Source organism: Quercus suber, unplaced genomic scaffold, assembly GCF_002906115.3.
Source record: "Quercus suber isolate HL8 unplaced genomic scaffold, Cork oak 2.0 scaffold_21, whole genome shotgun sequence".
Lineage (NCBI taxonomy): Eukaryota > Viridiplantae > Streptophyta > Magnoliopsida > Fagales > Fagaceae > Quercus > Quercus suber.
The window spans coordinates 1,551,983-1,573,660 of NW_027069486.1; the positions used below are offsets into that span (position 1 = coordinate 1,551,983).

Here is a 21,678-nt window from a genome sequence, read left to right on the forward strand (position 1 = left end):
AAAGGGCTCACCAAATGTAAATTTCCAAATGAAAAGAGATTTTGAGCTGCAAAAGCCTGTCGCATATACTAGTATTTGACTAGGAAAAAGGGAAAGCGACCAAAATAAAATTTATGATGCCCAAATAGCCAAAGGCTAAATCATCAAATTGAAATATTGAAAATTTTAGGCATCAATCTCACAATGAGATATGTTTCTTCAAAAAGATAAAATGATATGTTGAAAATGGAGCCAAATGAAAAGTTTCAAATAATTGTACTCAAGTTTATGTGGGAGGTCATATATGCACATTTCTATAATTGAGATGGTTCACATTATCTAGTGCTAGTTGTGTATGCCTTGATTGAATTGACCATTGAAACTTCACATTAGACTAAGGACTATCTCACTTTTGATATTCACACACAACACACAAGTCTATGTTCAATGAATGCCATATTCATTTGTGTGATTGTACTTGTTTAAATGTGTTTTCACAAGCTCAATCTGTGTTGATCAAACAAAAAAAGATTTTTGAGTGTTTTATTTTATTTTTGGAAAGTATTTTTGTTTTCACAAAATTGTCAAAAATTTCAAAAACAGTGTTGCCTTATTTTAGCGACTCAGTCGCGGGTAGATCCAGTCGCATGCCCAAGTCGTGAGCTTACTTCGAGATTTTTCGCGGCTTACTAGCAAGTCATGGTTGCAGTTGCGAAAAATACTTAGAAAATTTTTCAAAATTTGAGTTTTTATGGTTTTCGCGGCTCAATGTGGCAACTTGTTCGCAGGTGGAAGATCCAGTTGCGAGGGGTACATAGAGATTTTCACGGCTCCCCTGGCGACTATCTTGCGGGTAGACCTTCTAGTCGCGAAAAACACTTAGAAGATTTTTTGAAAATCTTGGTCTTATAGTGTGTCGCAGCTTACCCTGGCGACTTAGCTCAGTCACAAAAAATGCGTGTTTTGTGTTTTAAAGACAATTTTTAAAATTATTTTTTAGTTTTCCCTTGAATATTTGTGACTGTTCGTTGTCTTCCCCAAATCTCTCTCTCAAACACTCCGAGTCTCACTGAAAAAGATTTCATTTTTGTATCATCTCTTCATCAAACATCAAGAAAAAGGTATGGTTTTTTCCTTCCCTCACTTCATTCTTATTGTTTTGAATGTTGCATATGTATTCTTTGAAATAATGTGGTCTAACATGGTTTTGCCTAAAATGTTGTGTATGTTTGTTTGGGGTTGTTTCTCTTGTTGCTGAGTTGATTAAGTATCTTGTTAATGCTTTAAGATTGATAGTCTTTGTTCTGTGGGTTGTCTTAGATAGAGTCATTTCTATTTGGGCATTTTTTTTATCTGAATGTGGTTCTTGGGTTTATCAGTTTATATAAGTATTGTGTAGATAGCATTGTACTGTTTTTCACTCTCCATATCTTGTGTGTGCTGCTACATTGGGGTTTTCATGCTCACTTCATACTCATCATATCTTGTTTCTTTGTCATTTGCTCTATTTTGGGTACATTTTTCTGTAACTGACTTACAATTGAAACTAATCAATCTAATGTTTGCTTCTTATGGTATTGTATTTGGTTCTTTTCTGTGTGTTGGCTTTGTTGCAGATAACTCGTTGTTCATCCAGTGGCAAAGACATTGTAACTGATGATCCATCAACCCTAGTTGCTAAACGGACACGATTATTGTCTAAGTCATCCAAGGACTCTACCATTGAGAGATTTAGGACTCCTATTGACTCAAAGACCTACACAGACATCTTCAAAGAGTCTTCTCCCATTGTGGAAAGAGTTGTAAAATTTGATACCCTAGGGACAACGTTTATCCCTAAGATCTTTGAAGAAAGAGATTAGGCTGACTTATTTGGAAATTTTGAGGATCCAACTAAAGAATTGGTCAAGGAATTCTTCTCAAATGCCAGATACACAGGAGTCGAGTTGAAATGCTGGGTATAAGGAATAGAATTTTCCATATATGCAGACTACATTGCTAAGGTTCTTCGCATCACCAGACCAAAAGATGTGGATCAAACTCCATACGATAACCAGGAACTTCAGGCACAAGACATCCTTCATGTTCTTGGGAATGAACATGAAGTGGGAAGCACAGGATCATCTATAAGCATTGCATTTTTTTCACCTGAACTGACAACTTTAAAGCTAATCATGTTTTCCAATCTCTACCCACTATTAAATACTACCTTCATCAATCTTGGAAGGACTAAATTTCTATGTGACTTCATTACTGGTGCCCCGATTGACATCTGTGCTCATATATTCCAAATCATTGGGAAAACATCGACTCGTTCAGCAACACGAATAATTCTTCCATCCTACAGTTTAGTCATAAAGATTATTCTTAGTGAAGGTGTTAGTCCTTCATCAGATGAGAGATTCTTGTCTCGTCCTTGACTAATATCCCAATACTCTCTCCAAGCAAGCAAGAGTCACTCCTCCAAGAAACCTAAGAGTGAGCCATCCACACATGCATCTCCATCTGCTCATGCTACAGCTACTCCTGTTCAATCAACTGGGACTCCTTCTGTTCCCCCCGATTTTCAAATTCCCAAGCAAAGTTACTTCATTGAAAATGTGTTTAATCGAATTTCTGATTTGTAACGGCTTCTTCACTCCTTTCACAATCAAACTCAGATACGACTCACAACTATCGAGACTCAGCTAGATGCTATACAACAAAAGCTTGAAGATAGCCTTTAGCTATTCCTGACAAAAAGGGAGAGATGCACATATAAAGGGGGAGAGAGACAAGGTGATAGAAAGCATAGTGAAAGGGGGAGTTATTATAGTTATACTCTTGTTTTTGTCTAGTAGTGTTTAACTTGTGGCTCTTTGTTTAACTTGTGGCTCTTTGTTATAACCTTTTATTTCAGAAGTTACTCAGTATATATTATGATGTTTATTCAGCATATCTTACTTTATGTGTTGGTTTGTACTTGCTACCTTTGTAGGTTTTTAAGGTTTATGTTTTTGTTTTGTACCCATGTTGCTTTTGTAAGCTTTTAGGGTTGTTTCTATGCACTTATAGGCATTTGTGGTTTGTACTATGCTTTATGCAGCCTGTGTGCTTTGCTAAATCAGTACTTATAACTAAATGTTATGCATTTCCTTTTAAGTACTGTCACTCTTGTGCCTTTGTAGGATTTTTCCTAGATGTACATACTTCTTGTACTATGCATTGGTTGAGTGTTGGTCATTCAAGTGATGTGTCTTGTGTTTGTCTAGTTGAATGTCCGGATGTTCATTTCAAGTGTGAATGAACATTGTGATCACTTGTTTATAGTGATTGCTTGTTTTGGTCTTGCCATGGTTTATTACTTTATTCCATTGTGTTTGATCGTATTGTGCTTGCTCCATATGCTTTATAAGTTTTCTGCATAAAATGAACTTATTGTGTTGTTGTGTTTCAGGAGTTCTTGTTCTTATGGTTCAAATACTTCATAGATTCTAGAGTTAGGTGTGAGTAAGTTTTCCAACTGTTCCCAACTCACGTGTTAAGTCTAGAGTTTGTTTTAGATTTGTCACGAAATAGCCAAAGACGGAGATTGTAAGGTTGAAATTTATTAATCATCTTGTTGGCTTTATTCCGTGCCAATTTGCTTGTAATTTAGCACTTAGTAACCCTGTATTTAGGTGAGATTCTTGTAAGGGTAGTATGTGAAGAGAGTGTGAAGAATTGCTAATCCTTGTGCAAAGAAGCAGAGACTTGCAGCTAGGACTTGCGACTGACTCACGGCTTGCGAGCCGCCAAATGCTGTGCACGTGAGAAGCATGCGAGAAGGTGAAGGGTCACGCTAGCTGTCGCACTGCAGGATAAAAGTCTCAGGCTGGTCAGGCCGTTACCTCGCGACTTGAACTCGCGACTTGGACAAGCTGCAAGGCCAAGCCGCCAACTTACCCTATTTGGCAAAAAATGACTTTTCGTATTCCAAATACACACCACTATATATAGACCCTTATACCCACGAAATCAAGAGAGCTTCCAGAGAGAATTTGTGAGAGAAACCCTAGAGAAAAATAAGATTACCTCATCCCCAATCTTCACTAAGAGACTTTTCAAATTCCTCTGCTATCTTCCTTTACTCTCTTCCTCTCCGTTGATATATCCTAGAGAGGTCATTGATCAAATCCTTTTCTCATCACACCCACATCTGTGAGAAGGTACATTTGGTGCTAAGGGAAGCAGTTTGGAAGGGACCAATAACTATTGGCTGATGCTATGGTGTATAGCGGAATCCGGTAAGTTAAAGAAGAAATAGGTTCGGCGCAACCTTGTTGGAGCAAGAAGCTTGGAGGGCTTAGGTACACTGGGTAGGTTAGGCTTGGAGGGTCTTCTGTTGTTCATGTATCCTAACTACATTCTTTAGTGAATTATTTACCGCTTGGAAGGTGGCAGAGAGGTTTTATGCCGAGGGCTTCGGTTTCCTCTTCGATAACACATCGCGTGTTGTCCTTGTGTTTGCATCATTCTTCCTTTATCTTTGCCTTTTATTTTCTGTTGTGGATGTGATTATATTTGGCTTAGTTTATTTATCAATTCTGTGTTTGGCTTATGTTTATGTTCCGCACGTTAATTTTTTGATTATAAGCTTGAATTGATTTTTTGTTATTTAGGGTCTAAATGTTCAAGGGTGTTTTACACACATTTTGAACTTTCAATAATCCATTAGAAAATGTAGTTGGGATACATGAACAGCAATAGACCCTCAAAGCCTAATCTACCCAAGTACCTAAGCCCTCCAAACTTCTTGCTCCAACGAGATTGTGCTGAACCTTTTTCTTCTCTAGCTTACCGGATTCCGCTATAGCCCATAGCATCAACCAATAACTATTAGTCCCTTCCAAACTGCTTCCTTTAGCACTAAAAGAACCTTCTCACAGACATGAGTATGGTAAGAAAAGGATTTGGTCAAAAACCTCTCAAGGATATATCAATGGAGAGGAAGAGAGTAGAGGAATTTGAAGAGTCTCTTAGGTGAAGATTATGGATGAATCAATCTTGTTTTTCTCTAGGGTTTCTCTCTCAAAATTCTCTCTGGAAGCTCTCTACATTTCGTGGGTATAAGGGTCCGTATATAGTACGGTGAGAAAGGAATGCGAAGAGTCAGTTTTTCCCAAACAGGGTGGTCTGGCGACTTGGCCTCACGACTGGACTGAGTTGCGAGTTCAAGTCGTGTGCTAACGGCCTGGCCAACCTGGGACTTTTGTCCTGTAGTGCAACAGCTGGCGTGACTCTTTAGCTCCCTTCTAGGGTCTACACATGTGCCAACTTTGGCAGCTTACCAGTCGCGAGTCACCTGCGAGTCTAGCCGCGAGTCTCTGCATCCTTGCACAATCTTAAGCAATTCTTCACACTCTCTCACTCACTACCCTTACATGATTCCCACCTAAATACAAGGTTACTAATTGCTAAAATACAAGCAAATTTGGCACGGAATAAAGCCAACAAGATGGTTGATTAAATTCAACCTTACAATTTCCCACTTTGGCTATTCCATGACAAAACCTTACAACAAACTCTAGACTTAACACGTGAGTTGGTAATAGTTGGAAAACTTACTCACACCTAACTATAGAATCTGTGAAGCTCTTGAACCATGAGACCAAAAAATCTCCTGAACCACAATAACACAATAAGTTCATTGTATGCAAAAAGCTTGTAATGCATATGGAGCAAGCACAATGTGATCAAGCAAAATGGAATAACGTAATAAATCATGGCTTGACCCAACAAGCAATTACTATAAGATAGTGACCACAATGCTCATTCACACTTGGAATGAACATCCGGACATTCAAGTTGATGAGCACAAAGCAAATCACTTCAATGACTAACACTCAACCAATGCACAGTACATGAAGTATATGCATCTAGGAATAAAACCCTACTAGGGCATAAGAGTGGGGTGTTGAAGGAGAAATGCATGACATTTACCATCAAGTACAAAAGCTACATAGCATGGGTACAAAGACCTAAAAAAGAAACCTTAAAAGCTAACAAAAGCAACAGGTACAAACATAGTAAATAAACACGAAACAAAGTTAATATGAAACAGAAAATAAACAGAGTCCTTCTTGCTGAAATCTCCCCCTTTGATCTCGCTGTTTCTCCCCCTATCACTGTACTCTCCCTGCCAACATCATCTCCCCCTTTTTGTCATGGAATAGCTAGTCCTCAACATCTTCTAGCTTTCTTTGAATTTGGTCCAATTGAGTTTGGATAGAGGTGAACTTCATATCCCATCGAATGTTGAGATGGTGCAAGATAGATGTAAGGTCGGACGTCTTGGCACTCAATTCATGGACAAATTTCACAATGTTGTCTAGTCTCTAATTAGATGTGGATGAGTTAGAGCACGAACCACTATGAGAGGCTGAAGTTTCTATTTTGATTCCCTTCTGACTATGACCAATGCTAGCGTTGTACGTACGCATGTTGATTGGTGCCAGTTTTGTGTAGGGAGACTCATTTATTGAAGGATGGATACCTTTGAGCTTTAGTATCCTAGAAATAAGGCAGCAAAACGGAATGCATATCCGTGATTCAGTTCGAAGAACCGTTTTGTACAAGACATGAAAGATGTGTGCGCAAATGTCAATCTCAACATCAGAGATCAAATCGTGAAGAAACAAGGCACGATCAAGGTTCATGTACCCAGTGCTAGATAATGGGTACAAGTTGTGAAACATGATGATTGTAAGCACCCTCAATTTCAGAGAAAGAGAGGAAACACTGACTGAGTTCCCATTTGATGAGAATTCCAAGTCTTTTCCAAGAGCATCCCGGAGTAGTTCCTCATCTGGACATAAATTATCATAAACTGGTGATTATTTAAACATCGGTCGATTGATATAAAGAATCTCAGCTAGATATGCTAGAGAGACTGAGAAACTCTTTCGTTTAACCCAGCATTTGAGTTCTTCGCCTTCAACAATTGCATTTGCATAAAATTCTTTGACCAAGTCCTTATATGTTTCATCAATATCGGAGAGAAGGTAATTCCAATCTTTGTGAGCAAACCATTTAGAAATGCCGGTGTCAAAAAGAGAAGGTTGATCAACAACCTTTTCGAGTAACGGTGTAGCATTTTTGAAAAAAATTTCATGATTTTGAAGGCAGCATAGGATCCGAACTTGTTCGGATCGAACACTCCAGATGATGAGCGGGTCCTTTTTGCTCTTAGTGAGAGTTCATCAACATCAATGACATGTTCCTTCCCTTTATTGTTTCCCCATTTTACAGCTGCTCTCTTGAATGGAAACATTTTTGCCCTGTGTCATGTTTTATCAAAAAGAGAAAACCAAACAAGGCACCAAACAATATTAGCATTGGGAAAGTTTCAAAAACATGGTTAATGAGGGAAACCATAAAAAAGTTTGGATTTAGGTGCCAAACATGAAAATGGTTGTGTGTGTGCCACAAACATCATAATGTGTACTCAAGATATAGTAGATCCATACATATCCACCAACAAAACAAAGCAATTTCACTTATGAGATTAGAGACAAGATCAAATAGGAGACATACAAATTTCAGTAAACCATACAAATCAAGAGGAATAAGCAGTAAACGTGAACAATACTGTGTAAGAGACAGAGCCCATACCTTTTCTTGAGGATCGAATCAGAAATGATGGACAACAATGGTGATGTATGCACAAACACGGTGAGATTAAGAGAAGATCAAATGATGAAGATAATGAACAATCACAATAGATCGAGGGAAAACTGTAAAGATTTTGAAAAATTGTCCTTAAAATGTAAAATACGCGTTTTTCACGACTGGGTCAAGTCGCCAATCAGTCGCTAGGTAAGCCGCGAAACACTTTGAAATTAAGATTCCTGAAAAAAATTTCTGAGTGTTTTTCTTGACTGGAAGGTCTACCTGCGAGATAGTCGCTAGGTAAGCCACGAAAATCTCTATGTAACCCTCACGACTGGACCTTCCACCTGTGAACAAGTCGCCACACTAAGCCGCAAAAATCATAAAAGCTCAAGTTTTGAAAAATTTTCTAAGTATTTTTCGTGACTGAAACCTTGACTCTCCAGTGAGTAGCGAAAAATATCAGAGTGGGCTCATGACTAGGGCATGCGACTAGACCAACCCACGACTAAGTCGCCAAAACAGGACAACACTGTTTTTGAAATTTTTGACATTTTTGTAAAATCAAAATACTTTCCAAAAATAAGCTAAAACACTCAAAAATCTTTTTGTGTTTGATCAACAAAGATTGAGCTTGTGAAAACACATTTAAACAAGTACAATCACACAAATGAATATGGCATTCATTGAATTATATACTTGTGTGATGTGTGTGGGTATAGAAAATGAGATAGTCCTTAGTCTAATGTGAAGTTTCAATGATCAATTCAACTAAGACATACATAACTAGCACTAGATAATGTGATCTATCTCAATTATAGATGTATGCATATATGACCTCCCACATAAACTTGAGTACATTTCTTTGAAACTTTTCATTTGGCTCCATATACATCATATCATTTGATCATTTTGAACCAATACATCTTATTTGAGATCGATGCCTACAATTTTTAATATTTCAATATGATAAGTTAGCCTTTGGCTTTTTGGGCATCATACAATTTATTTTGGTCACTTTCTCTTTTTCCTAGTCAAATACTAGTATGTGCGATAGGTTTTTGCAGCTCAATATCTTTTTTCATTTGGAGATTTACATTTGGTGAGCTTTTTAAGTAAAAACAACAAAATAAAGAGTGGGAAGATATATAGGCACAGGTCTATACATGTCTCAAGATCAACAAAATCATTCACTAATCATTCATGACAAGATTAAAGATCTATTTACAACAGTCACATAGAAGTCAAGATTTCTCCCACAATGATATAAGTGCATATGAGACAAGCTAAGCTCGTAGATGCACAAAGCCATTAGTACAAAGGTACAAGGCAAAACATGCTTTGAGACAAAACTTAACAAAGTCGATCAAACTTTTTGGATTTTCTACTTTTTATGTGTTTTTGGATTTTTGACATAAGAGCAAGAAAAGATTGATCAAAACAATGTAAAAACATTTTAAAACAACAAAAAAAATGCTATGCAATAAACCAACAAAGTAGTGTGTGCCCTACAACCAAGATGATACTGTATAAAGAGGTAAAGCACACAACACACATGAGATTCAAGGGATTGTACCAACACCAATGGTCTTATGGAGAGATTCAAAATGTGGACCATCGTGACGTTTGGAGAAGATGTCTGCCTTTTGATTGTCTGTGTGTATGAATTCAAGACATACAACTTTTTCTTCCACCAAGTCCCTAATGAAATGGTAACGTATCTTTATGTGTTTTGACTTCGAATGCTGAACTAGATTCTTAGAGAGATTTATGGCACTGGTGTTATCACAGAAGACACATTGTATCTTAAGGAATCCCGTCATTATGAAGTAGCTTCTTCATCCAAAGGAGTTATGGGCAGCAACTTTCAGCGGCTATGTATTCAGCTTTAGCTGTAGAGAGAGACACGAAATTTTGTTTCTTGCTCATCCAAGAGACAAGATTGTTAGCAAGGTAGAAGTAACTTCCTGAGGTACTCTTTTGATCATTCACACTACCAGCCTAGTCTACATCTGAATAACCAGCAAGACAAGCATTTGAATCCTTGGAATACCACAATCCATAATTTGGAGTACCATTGATATACCGTATAATTCTTTTTACCACAGTCAGGTGAGACTGCTTTGCAGCAGCTTGATATCTAGCACAAACACAAACACTGAATGCAATATCAGATCTATTTGTAGTAAGATAGAGTAAACTCCCAATAATGCTCTTATACAAGGCTGGACTCATGTCCACCCCATAAGAATCAGCATTCAGCTTTGTGGAAGAACTCATGGGAGTGGAGGCATGCTTTTTTGAGTTTAGTCCAAACTTCTTGACAATATTCCTAGCATACTTTTCTTTTGAAACAAATATACCTTCCTTCTTTTGTTTGACTTGAAGGCCCAAGAAAAATGTAAGCTCCCCCACCATACTCATCTCAAATTCTTTCTTCATCTCCTCAGAAAATTCTATAGCCTGATCATTGATTGTAGCTCCAAATACTATGTCATCAACATATACTTGAGCCATTAGAAGGTAATCTTCATCATTCTTAACGAACAAAGTTCGATCAACATAATATCTTTTGAATCCTCTTTCCAGGAGATAATGGGTAAGTCGATCATACCAAGTTCTAGAGGCTTGTTTTAAGCCATAAAGGGATTTCTTCAATCTCAACACATGATCAGGAAAGTAAGGATCCTCAAAGCCCTTGGGTTGTTCAACAAACACTTCTTCATTCAGATATCCATTTTAAAAACGCACATTTTACATCCATTTGGTAGAGTTTGAAATTCATGGTGCATGCGACGGACATAAGAATTCAAATAGACTCAAGTCTTGTCACAAGAGTGAAGGATTCATCAAAATCTACTCCTTCTACTTGAATGTATCCTTGTGCCACCAACCGAGATTTATTCCTGATTATCTCTCCATCTTCATCTATCTTGTTTTTGAATATCCATTTAGTGCCAATGACATGAACATTTTCAGGCCTTGGAGCAAGTTCCCATACATCATTTCTCACAAATTGATTCAGCTCTTCATGCATTGATTCTACCCAATTTTCATCTTGGAGAGCTTCTTCTACCATTTTTGGCTCAAATTGGGTAAGGTAGCAGTGATATGTTACATGATTGGCTAGGAGTATGTTCCATTTTCTAAGACGAAGACCTTCTTAATCACTGTTGATGATGGCTTCTTTGATGTGGAGACTTCATCATTCTGGGAGATGGGAGGATGAACTTATGGAGGAGTAAAAGGACTTGATGTTCTAGACATTGATCTCATTTCCATTCTTGTGTTCAAGGGAGTCGATTCCTTTTCTGGTGTAGTTCCTTTAGCTTCTATATCAAGAACTTCGGCCTTAACAATGGGTTCTTTGGTGTGCTGTCCTTCCCCATCGTCAACCATTTCTACCTTGGTTATGGCATCATCAATTTTCACATTGATGGACTCCATTACTATCTTTTTTCTCTTGTTGAAGACCCTATATGCTCGACTAGTAGTAGAATACCTGAGAAAAATACATTCATCACTTTTAGCATCAAATTTCCCAAGGTTCTCCCAATCATTTAGAATGTAGCACTTGCTTCCAAACACTCGAAAGTACTTTACTTTCAGCTTCTTTCCATTCCAAATCTCATAAGCAGTCTTCTTTATTCCCACTCAGAAGAATATTCAATTACCAGTGTGGCAAGAAGTGTTCATGGCTTCTCCCCAAAACTTTTGAGGAATTTGCTTGTTGAGTAGCATCACTCTAGCCATTTCTTGAATCACTCAATTCTTCCTTTCAACCGCTCCATTTTGCTGAGGAGTTTTGGGGGCTGAAAATTCCCTTTTGATTCCGTTCATTTGACAAAACGACTCAAATCTTGCATTCTTAAACTCCTTACCATGATCACTCCTTATCTTGACAATGGGAACTCCTTTCTCGTTTTGTAACCTCTTGCAGAGAATTTCCAATTTTTCACATGATTCTGATTTTTCTCTAAGAAATTCAACCCAAGTATATCTTGAGAAATCATCAACAATGACCATAATGTACCTCTTTCCTCTTAGACTTTCCGTTCTTGTAGCCCCATTAGATCAACATGGAGAAGCTCTAAACACCGCGAGGTAGCAATCACATTCACCTTGTTATGACTTGCCTTTGTTTGTTTTCCCATTTGGCATGCTCCACAAATAGTCTTCTCCACCTTTCCAAACTTTGGAAGTCCCTCGACTGCTTCGAGTTTAGAAACTTTAGCTACTTGTTTGAAATTTGCATCCCCAAATCTGTGATGCCAAAGTTCCAGCATGTCAACACAGGTACTTCTACACGAAATAGGTGTTGTAGGAACTACTTTATAGCAATTATCAGTAGTCCTATTTCCCTCCAAGACTTGAATCCTTTCTTCGTCAATGATTAAGCACCCCTTTTTTGAGAATTGGACAAGAAAATCTTCATCACATATTTGAGTGATGCTTAAGAGATTTGCCTTCAACCCTTTGATGTATAACACATCTTTTAATAAAGGTAATCCCAGTATTTCAACGGTCACTTAGCCGAGAACTTGAGCATGACTCCCATCACCAAATGTCACATAGTCACCAACTTTCTCTTTGAGAGTCCTAAATAGTGATTTATCTCCTGTTATGTGACGAGAACAACCGCTATCAAGATACATAAGCATGAGTTAAAAACCTTCAATGAGGTGTGCACAAATAGACAAGCATGAGACAAGCATTCTTGACCATCAAACAGAAATTTATTTTCATTATCCATGCATCTGTTAGATTGAATCTTCTTTTTTCAGATTATCAACCTTTTCACACAATATTCTATTTCTTCTTTTGTACTTCTTAATTAAGGAGTTAGACTCACATAGACTATTGTGTAAGATGTGATTCTTATTTTCGAAATGTTTCAGCATGTGAGCAAACATCCTCGCATGTTTCTTAGTTTTTAACAACTCTAAGAGTTCATCGTTAGGACACCCTTCAAACATACTCATAGAGTCATTGTCACAAACATTTAAACCACAATTCAGTATGGCCTTTTCTATAGCAACATCCATATCCAAAGGGGTCTAGGATCGCACTTAGGTGTTTAAACCACAACAAGTGCACCTGTTCTGATACCAATTGAATGTTCAAATAGCATTGAAAACACTATGAACCTTTAGACCCCTAAATAACAAATTACCAATTCAAGCTTTATATAAAACAATGTATGTGCAGAAAATGATAACAAGCTTATAAAAGAATTGATAAATAATCTAAACCAATTAAAATCACATCCACCACAAAAATTAAATGGTAAAGATTAAGGGAAGAGAGATGCAAACACAAAGACAACACGGTGATATGTTATCGAAGGGGAAACCAAAGTCCTCAACGTAAAACCTCTCTACCGCCTTCCAAGCGATCAATAATTGACTGGAAAATATAGTTGGGATACATGAACAGCAATAGACCCTCCAAGCCTAATCTACCCAGGTACCTAAGCCCTCCAAGCTTCTTGCTCCAACGAGGTTGCGTCGAACCTTTTTCTTCTCTAGCTTACCAGATTCCGCTATAGCCCATAGCATCAACCAATAACTACTGGTCCCTTCCAAACTGCTTCTCTTAGCACCAAAAGAACCTTCTCACAGATGTGGGTATGGTGAGAAAAGGATTTGGTCAAGAACCTCTCAAGGATGTATCAATGGAGAGGAAGAGAGTAGAGGAATTTGAAGAGTCTCTTAGGTGAAGATTGTGGATGAATTAATCTTGTTTTTCTCTAGGATATCGCTCTCAAAATTCTCTCTAGAAACTCTCTACATTGGTATAAGGGTCTATATATAGTAAGGTGAGAAAGGAATGCGAAGAGTCAGTTTTTCCCAAACAGGGTGGTCTGGCGACTTGGCCTCACGACTGGACTAAGTCGTGAGTTCAAGCCACGAGCTAACGGCCTAGCCAGCCTGGGACTTTTGTCCTGTAGTGCAACAACTAGCGTGACTCTTCAGCTCCCTTGCAGGCTCCACACATGAGCAACTTTGGCGGCTTGCCAGTCGCGAGTCACCCGCGAGTCTAGCCGTGAGTCTCTGCATCCTTGCATAATCTTGAGCAATTCTTCACACTCTCTCACTTACTACCCTTACATGATTCTCACCTAAATACAATCTACTTTTTGTTCTTCAACCATATCGGGCACTCTTTGTCCATATTTGTAAGTTTACTGCACCAGTAACAAATATTTGGCAATCTCTCATAATTAAAACTAACCCAACAATCCTTCCCACTCCTAAGGGTTACCTTCCTTCCTCGACACAAAGTTTTGGACACATCAACACCTACCCTAATTCACAAAAAGTTGCAACATTCAAACATCTCATCCCCATGAGTGTTCTTATCCACTTCCCCTACCTCACACACAATGCTTTTTGCAACCCTCAATGGTAGCCTGATTGGTAAATTATGCACTTTGTGGTCTCAAACATCAAATTACTAATATCAGTATGTGGTTGAACCTTTTTCAATGTAGCTAGGTGCTTATCAAAAGACCACGACTCCCCTTTCAAAACCTGTTCCACATCTCCTTTGTCCTGGAAAGCAAAAAAACCCTATGATTTCCTTTGTCTTAGACTTCAAAAACCCTTTCTTATTCTCCATAACAACTTAAATGTTCATGCTATCACCTCCATACTTAGTGCTCGTCAAGTGAAGAACCTAGCAGTAAGAAAAAACTTCCTTGCATCCTCGTTGTTGATTCCCATTTTTGACAAAGGCCCAACAACAATAGAGAAGGTAAGAAGGAAATGAGGGGCGATACGGCAAAGAAATAAGGGAACATGCCCAGTAGGCTAAAGCAGCAGGATTGATGGCCAGCAGACCAACGAAAATTAAAAAGAGGTAAAGAGGAAGTAAATAGGCCGAGGAAGCCTAGAGAGTGAATTGGTAAACTTAATGGGTTGGCTTAATGGCCAATAAGCCCAAAAGGGTAATAAGAGGTAAAGATGCAATAAATGGGCCAAGGAATCCAAAAGAATTCGCAAAAAGCCCATGGGAGTAAAAGAGGAAAAGAAGAAGTAAATGGGCTGAGGAAGAAGAATGTTGGCCAATAAGCCTAAAGAGGTAAAGACATGGAAAGTGGGTCAAAGAAGCCCTGAGCAAAAGATTGATGAAAGAATGGGCTGATATGACAGGAACACTATCATAAAATGTAAACATCCTTCATGCCACACATCCTTCATGCCACAAAATGTAAACATCAACTAATTCGTACAGCAGAATCAAACAAACGTAAAGCTAGAAAATTGGCGTGAAGGCCAAAAAGATACAAATTTAGACGGAGTGGAGCATGCACAAAGAGCCAAGGCATCACCTACTTATACCCAACCAATACATGGGAGGTAGGCCATGGTTCAAGGTATTCAGAGGGTGTGGTTTGGCAGTGGGGAGAAAAAAAGGGTCTATTCTAGGGTTCTCGCTCAAGCTTCTTTAGGAGAAATGTCCTATTGGGATAGCATCTCACCCAAAAGAGGTAAGTATGAGCTAGGACCACTTGATGCATGCCATAGAGGTAGGTAGTGAGGTAGCTTAATCTTTATCCAGATGGGTAAAACAAAAATAGAGAGAGGTAAGAAACAAGACAAGTAATTTTGTCTGGAAATAAAGAGTGGTGCAACCAACACACTCTGAATAGAGGTAGTGGCTGGGCAGACGGCAGGCTACTTGGCAATCTTGGAAGGATGCCCACAAGGAGCCAAAAGTAGTTAAGGGACAAAAAGGGTAAATCCCACAATTGCAAATGATATAAAAAGGAAGTAGTTATGAATAGTAAGGGGGACGAAAGGGGGAGAGGTGAAAAAAGGAATGAAAGAAAACGAAGGAATACATAAAAAACTATAGAGTAAAAGAAACAAAGACGATAAAGTAAAACTAGAGAGGGAAAATGAATGGTAGGAATAGAGGCAGGCATCAATATGCCATCTTTTCTCTCCCTCTTGACAAACCCACTCTTTGAGGATTAAGGATCAAAGCTCAAACCATTTAGGCCCTTTCTCCAAAGTGTGTAACTTCCATGACAGGAGCCTTCCTTGAGGTTACTCACGTTGGAGATTGGCTCTTTTCTTGGGTCTGCTTCTACTAAAAAGTTCAGCCTATTGCCAAGCAAACAAGCTTTCTTTTTTTTTTTTTTTTTTACCATTCATATTTGTCGGGTAATTTTCCTGTTATTTAGTTATTGAGTTATATATCTTTTCTACAATATTCTTATTTTTTTTAATCTGTTGTAATGTTGTTAATCATCCTCTCGATGTTAGTTTTATTTGTTCCATTTTGCATTGTAGTTATCCTGCTATATTGTATTCTTGTCATAACATTTGTAACAATTGTTCCTACCATGGCCATGCCATACGCTTAGCCCACAATGCTCATGCCAAGACACGTCTACCTTGGGTTGGTTTAACTTGAGCACAAGCTAGCTTGAAGCGTTGCCCTAGTAAGACCAGTCCCAATTCTTTTACCTCAGACTAACAGGCTGTAGCGCAGCAAGAAGGTTCAAGGCCCAATCACACAAAAAAGGCTTACCACAGTTGTTATCCTCCACTATATGTTTTCTCCCCTCAGACTTTGATAGAGAGAACTTCTCCCACATTCCCAATAGAGATCCCATACCAAAACCACACTCACTATGTCGTCAAAACTAGGCAAAGCTCACACAGCTTCACTTCGAGAAGTAGGCACTGGATTTCCACCTATGGCTAGGGTTTCAAGAGAAGCCGCCTTAGGTTAGAGAAATGATTGTTCTTTCAACTCATGCATACCAAGGTCTCTTAATTCTTTGTAAAGTTGATTTTTGAGAGAGAGAAGGGAAAAAAATAATGGTGTATTTAAAGGAGCTAATAATGGATCTTTAAGTATTTAACTACATATTATTTTAGAATTTATTAAAAGGGTGGCATTTTTAATGTGTATTTAAGGACAATCTAGAGTATTTAAAGAAGCTTGTAGTGGACATTTATTACAATTGTGAAATTTATTGTTGACACAAGCCAAAATAAATTTGACATGTACCAACAATTGTTTGCCATGTGGCGTAATCTTCCCAACGTTATATGTGTCGTTGTTTTATTCATGGTCAAAAGGACACATGTCAACATTGTGTGTATCCTCCAAATTGAGGATCCAACTTTTATATTATACTAGACTTAGACCCACGCAATGTGCGGGGAAAAAAATTTATTTACTATAGTGAAAAATACTATTTCTCTTTTAAGAACTCAAATGATAAAGCTAAAAACTATTCATTCCTAACTAATAGTTACAAAGAAAATCTTTCACAATAAGCATACATTAGGCACTCTTCCTCTCTCAAATAACAATAGCATTTAGTTTATTATGAGAACAGAAAAATTTTGGACATGGAATAATCAAACTACATAATATTATGTCAAATTCAAAGGCTGACATTAATTACCAGAAAATCATGTGTTAATATCTTCAAGTTTCTGCCCTCTATTTTAATGTTCATTGCAACTTTTGAAATGATCGCTCCAATAGAAACAATCTTAGTATCTTACTAATTGCCATCTCTTGTCTAGTTATTTACATGTTTTGTTTCTTGTTTTGAATTTGAAAGCTATTTTAGACATTTACATCTAACATTATCATCTAATAATTATAGTTCTATCCCTTGGATGTAAAAAGAATGTGAGCTTGTTATTTCTTTCTAATACAATACTTTTCTGGGTACATTCAATAATATCTACTAATCAAAAGATTCTAATAGCTTACAACCAAAAAGAAATTAACCACATCTCCATTATATGGTAAGGCTACAAATAAATATGATTTGGATAATGTCTCCCTGATCAGTCTAGGATGAAAAGAGCAACACCATCGCATTAAGGATGTGGGATTTTCGATGTCTCACCTTCAATTTGGTTTTTGTAGTGGGGTAGTGGAAGCAAATCAATAGCTTAGCACAATCCCTGTGACAAAGAAATCCAACTCAAATTATAACTTCTTTTTTTTTTCTTTTGGTAGAACAAATTGCATAAAATAGATATAAACTATATGGTTGTTACCTCTACGTTACCAATCATAGAAATACAAAGAGTAGTACAACCCCAACAACCATTATGATTTTAATCAACAATATTGTACACTAACACATCAAGCATAAACTATCAATATGATTGGTTAGTAATAGGAAAAGAAGAAAAACTAAAAACTAAACATTTCCTAGCTTTGTTCGATGTGTGCTACATTAAATTAAGGTAGCAAATTTAACAGGTGAACTTGAACTTTTATAAAGGATCTTATATGTAATATAATTGACTTGGGAAGAAAGAATAGTCCCCAAAAAATTACTTGTTTACTCAAAAGTAACAGAGTACTCCAAGCCACAAAGATAGCAATACCACCCAAACACCAAAGGCAAGTGCTAAACATATATAAATTTAAGACAATCTTATTTTTCATGAGGATTGGATGAAAAATGCACTAAGAATTGGAAACATACATCTAGAAAAAAGGAAGAAAAAGGTATCCAAGATGATAAATAAAGAATAGCTCAGATAATGAAAATTGATAGTCCGTAAATTTTTTATAGGGATTTTGGGACTCCAAAAGACTATCACCCTCATAATCCATAATTATTTCCTAAAATTCTTTCCAGTCATATTCAAATTGAAACCATTACACCAATTTGAGGCATATGCTCCAACCCATATAATGATACTACTTCAATCTTTAACATTTTCTATATTTGTAATCAATTTCAATAAAAATTTAATCAATGGAATAAAAATCATAATCTCTGACATTGTGTAATTAAACCCCCAAACAAAAAAAAAAACAAAAAAAAAAACAAAAAAAAAAAAAAGAAGAAGAGAAAACCTTGAGCGGAATCCATATGGGATTCAACCTTGGCTTGCATCTCATGTAGTGTAGCCACTTCTTCCTCCATTTCCTTCAACCATTTCTTCATGTCATCCACATCCACTCCCTCCTACTTTAACCATTTTTGTTTTCATAGTTAGCCAAAAGTAAACTTTAAGTGTACAATTTTGTAACCAAAGGCCAATTATTAACACTCAATACTTTACCATCAGATCTGAAGCAAAAACTACAGTAGCCAATTCGAAATCATGAGTTGGATAATTTTTGTTCAAAATTCTTTAATTGTCTAGAGGCATAAGCAACCTAGCCAGTCATGTTTTTACATTCCATAAAAATGACATTGAGAAAATAAAGCCAACAAACACATCCTACCTTGATTAAATCAACAACACAGCATCGCATTCCTTACTTGTCTTCTTCCTTACCAATCTCCAAGTATTATGACTTCTAGAATAACAAAAAAAATCACTTAGAAATTTTATCAAACATCTAGTGTATGTGTAAGAGAAACAAGAACACTTGGATTCATGGAGGCTAGTGTCGCATGAACAAAAAATGCATGTATTACAATCATTGCTACCAACATAGACCTAAACAACCACATGAACAATACCAACATTAGACCAATCTAAAATTCCAACATTTTGATGGTTAACAACAATAATAGACCAATCTAAAATACTGTCTCGGTACCAATACGACAATACCAACATTAGTGCAAACATAATAAGACAAATAAACCATTTTTATTCTCTGAAATCATTTTTAAGAAAACACATGCCAAAAATACTTTCTTAGTATTTTTGGCATGGGTGTCCCAAAAATACTTTCTTTTTGTTTGATTGGGTAAGTTTGATCAAATTGCATTAGTTTAAAAAACAAAAAACTTGATGTTAAGGGGTATGAATGAATCGAATAAAAGAAAAGGAAAACACATTACTGCTTCATTGGCATTGTTGGTGTTTTTTGTGTTAACCATTTCTGCCTCCCTCTCTCTCCAAGGAAAAAATAAATAAAGATAGCTTAAAAGGGACAATACAGAGAATACTAATAAGGTTCTTCTTTAATCTTATACAAATCAGAACCTAATGTAACCTAAATACCTAAATATAAATCAATTAAACAATACTACCCAAAACTATGTCATATTTCATTCACAAATCTAAGAAATAAGGGAAAAAAAAAAAAAAAAAAAAAAAAAAAAAAAACTTTACCGGTGGTAGTTCCAACGATCTTTTGGTAATGGTGCGCCATACGGATTGTATCTTGTGTCCTTGCAATTTTGGAGGTCTGAGTATGGCGAAGGAATGGTTGTGGTAGGAAAACTGATGGTGCTGGCTAGGCTTGGTTGGCTTACGAACTCTTTCTCTGAGTGCTTGTGGTTCTGGTGTCTATGGCAGGCGAGGGAACAAACATTGACGTCTATGAACTCTATGATCTCCTCTCTATGTATAGCAAGTTTTTTTTTTTTTTTTTGGGAGGGGGTGGATTATTGCAAGTCTTTTAATTGTATTTTAACCGATTTGTTTTCATTTTATACCGGAGAGCTATTAAAGTGTTATAACGTTGTGAAACAATGTAATTTATTGATTTTTAATTATGAACATGCAGAATTTTAGATGGGCATTTTTCCTACATGGTAGCACTTCCTTAATTTTTGGAAAAGGCTTCTACTTTATATATAATATATAATTATATACTAGTATTATTCCTATGTGATACACGGTTTGATGAAGATTCATATGTAAGCTAAATTGTTTTCTAAAAATAATTAAACAAAATTATTAAATAAAAAGAAATAATAAATTCTAAAATAAGTAGTAATTTTATTTCAAAAATTACTTTATGTTCCGATTATTTAGAGTTTGACATTACTGGTGTTAATTATTTTTGTATTTTGAAATTCTCTTTGTGATTTGTGTTAATTTCTTAATATGAGATATGTAATGAGTTTGATTATTCCTATTTGGGTTATGCCATAGCCAACACAAATAATAATAAACAAAATAGTTCCTCAATATAGATTTTTTTTTTCCTAGTTATAGTCTGAAAGCTCGAAAAAGTATTGAAAACACAAGAGCTTATTTAGACCCCCAATTAAAAATAATGGCTAGATTGCTTTTACTCTAACTTATCTAAGTGCGAAAATAAGATTAAATAAAGCACAATCAACCAATACTACTTTAGTGCATAAACATGAACAACAAACAATAAAAGTAAAGCACAAGAGTAAGAAAAAGAGATGCAAACATAAGATAACACGGTGATGTGTTATTGAAGAGGAAACCGAAGAATTGGCGAAAAACCTCTCCATGCCCTCCAAGTGGTAAATCGATCCACTAGACAATTAGTTTGGATACATGAGTTAGCAAGAGACCCTCTAAGCTCCTACTCCAATAAGGCTTCTCGGAACTGTGTCTTATCTAGCTTTTCGGATCCCGCAATACGCCCGATTGCATCCACCAAGCCTCACTGGCTTCTTGGCAAATCCCCAAAACTTCCCAAGCTCTAAAACACTCTCTACATACTGAATACATGTGAGTTGTGTTTGGGTAAAAATCTCCTCTCAAGGTATGACAATGGGAGAGGGAAGGAGAAGAGGCTACAATGATTTCTCACTAAGGATGAGTAGCTCTCTCTCTAAAGATGGGTGTGTGTGTGTAGAAAACCTATCTAGGTTTTTCTCTCTAAATTGCCTCTTTTACATTTATGGGTAATGAGGTATATATAGTATGGGTGAAGGGTGAGAAAGTCACACATTAAAATCCTCTAGGCAGAATGTTTCGCGACTACCTTGTGGAAAGGCCTTACCTACGAGACACTCGCAAAAACGATAGCCTGGCATGACTTTTCAGGTTCCAATCATATGCTCCTCACATGCCCTTTTCATGGGAATCCTTCTCGCGAAGTTCTCGCGAGCTAGTTGTGAAATGCACTAATCTTCAATTAAGCTTATGTCTTCACCAACTTAATACTAAACCCAACACAATAAAATCCCACAAAATACAAGGAACAAAATTAAACAATTACAACACTTTTTGTCATGGAATAAAGCCAATATAAAACATAGTTGTAAATCACAACTTTACAATCTCCCCCAATTGGAAAATTATGAGGCTTTGATCCTAGTTACAATCTACCAAAAAAAAAAAAAAAAAAGAAAAGAAAGATAAAACACTAGTTTACTATCCAAAAACTTAAGTTCGAGGCTAG

General features: G+C 36.8%; 1 long non-coding RNA gene across 2 annotated transcripts; it reads right to left on the reverse strand.

Moving 5' to 3' along the window:
• Positions 1-17,261: 17,261 nt before the first annotated feature.
• Positions 17,262-19,914, reverse strand: LOC136063641 (uncharacterized). Of its 2 annotated transcripts, none has more exons than XR_010625270.1 (4): positions 19,680-19,914; positions 18,838-18,912; positions 18,463-18,574; positions 17,262-17,552 (listed from the first exon to the last, which is right to left on the reverse strand). It is a non-coding gene; the product is annotated as an uncharacterized LOC136063641 (long non-coding RNA). The 2 variants fall into 2 exon arrangements; XR_010625269.1 differs by having other exon boundaries at positions 18,463-18,577; positions 19,680-19,912.
• Between the last annotated feature and the right edge of the window lie 1,764 nt (positions 19,915-21,678).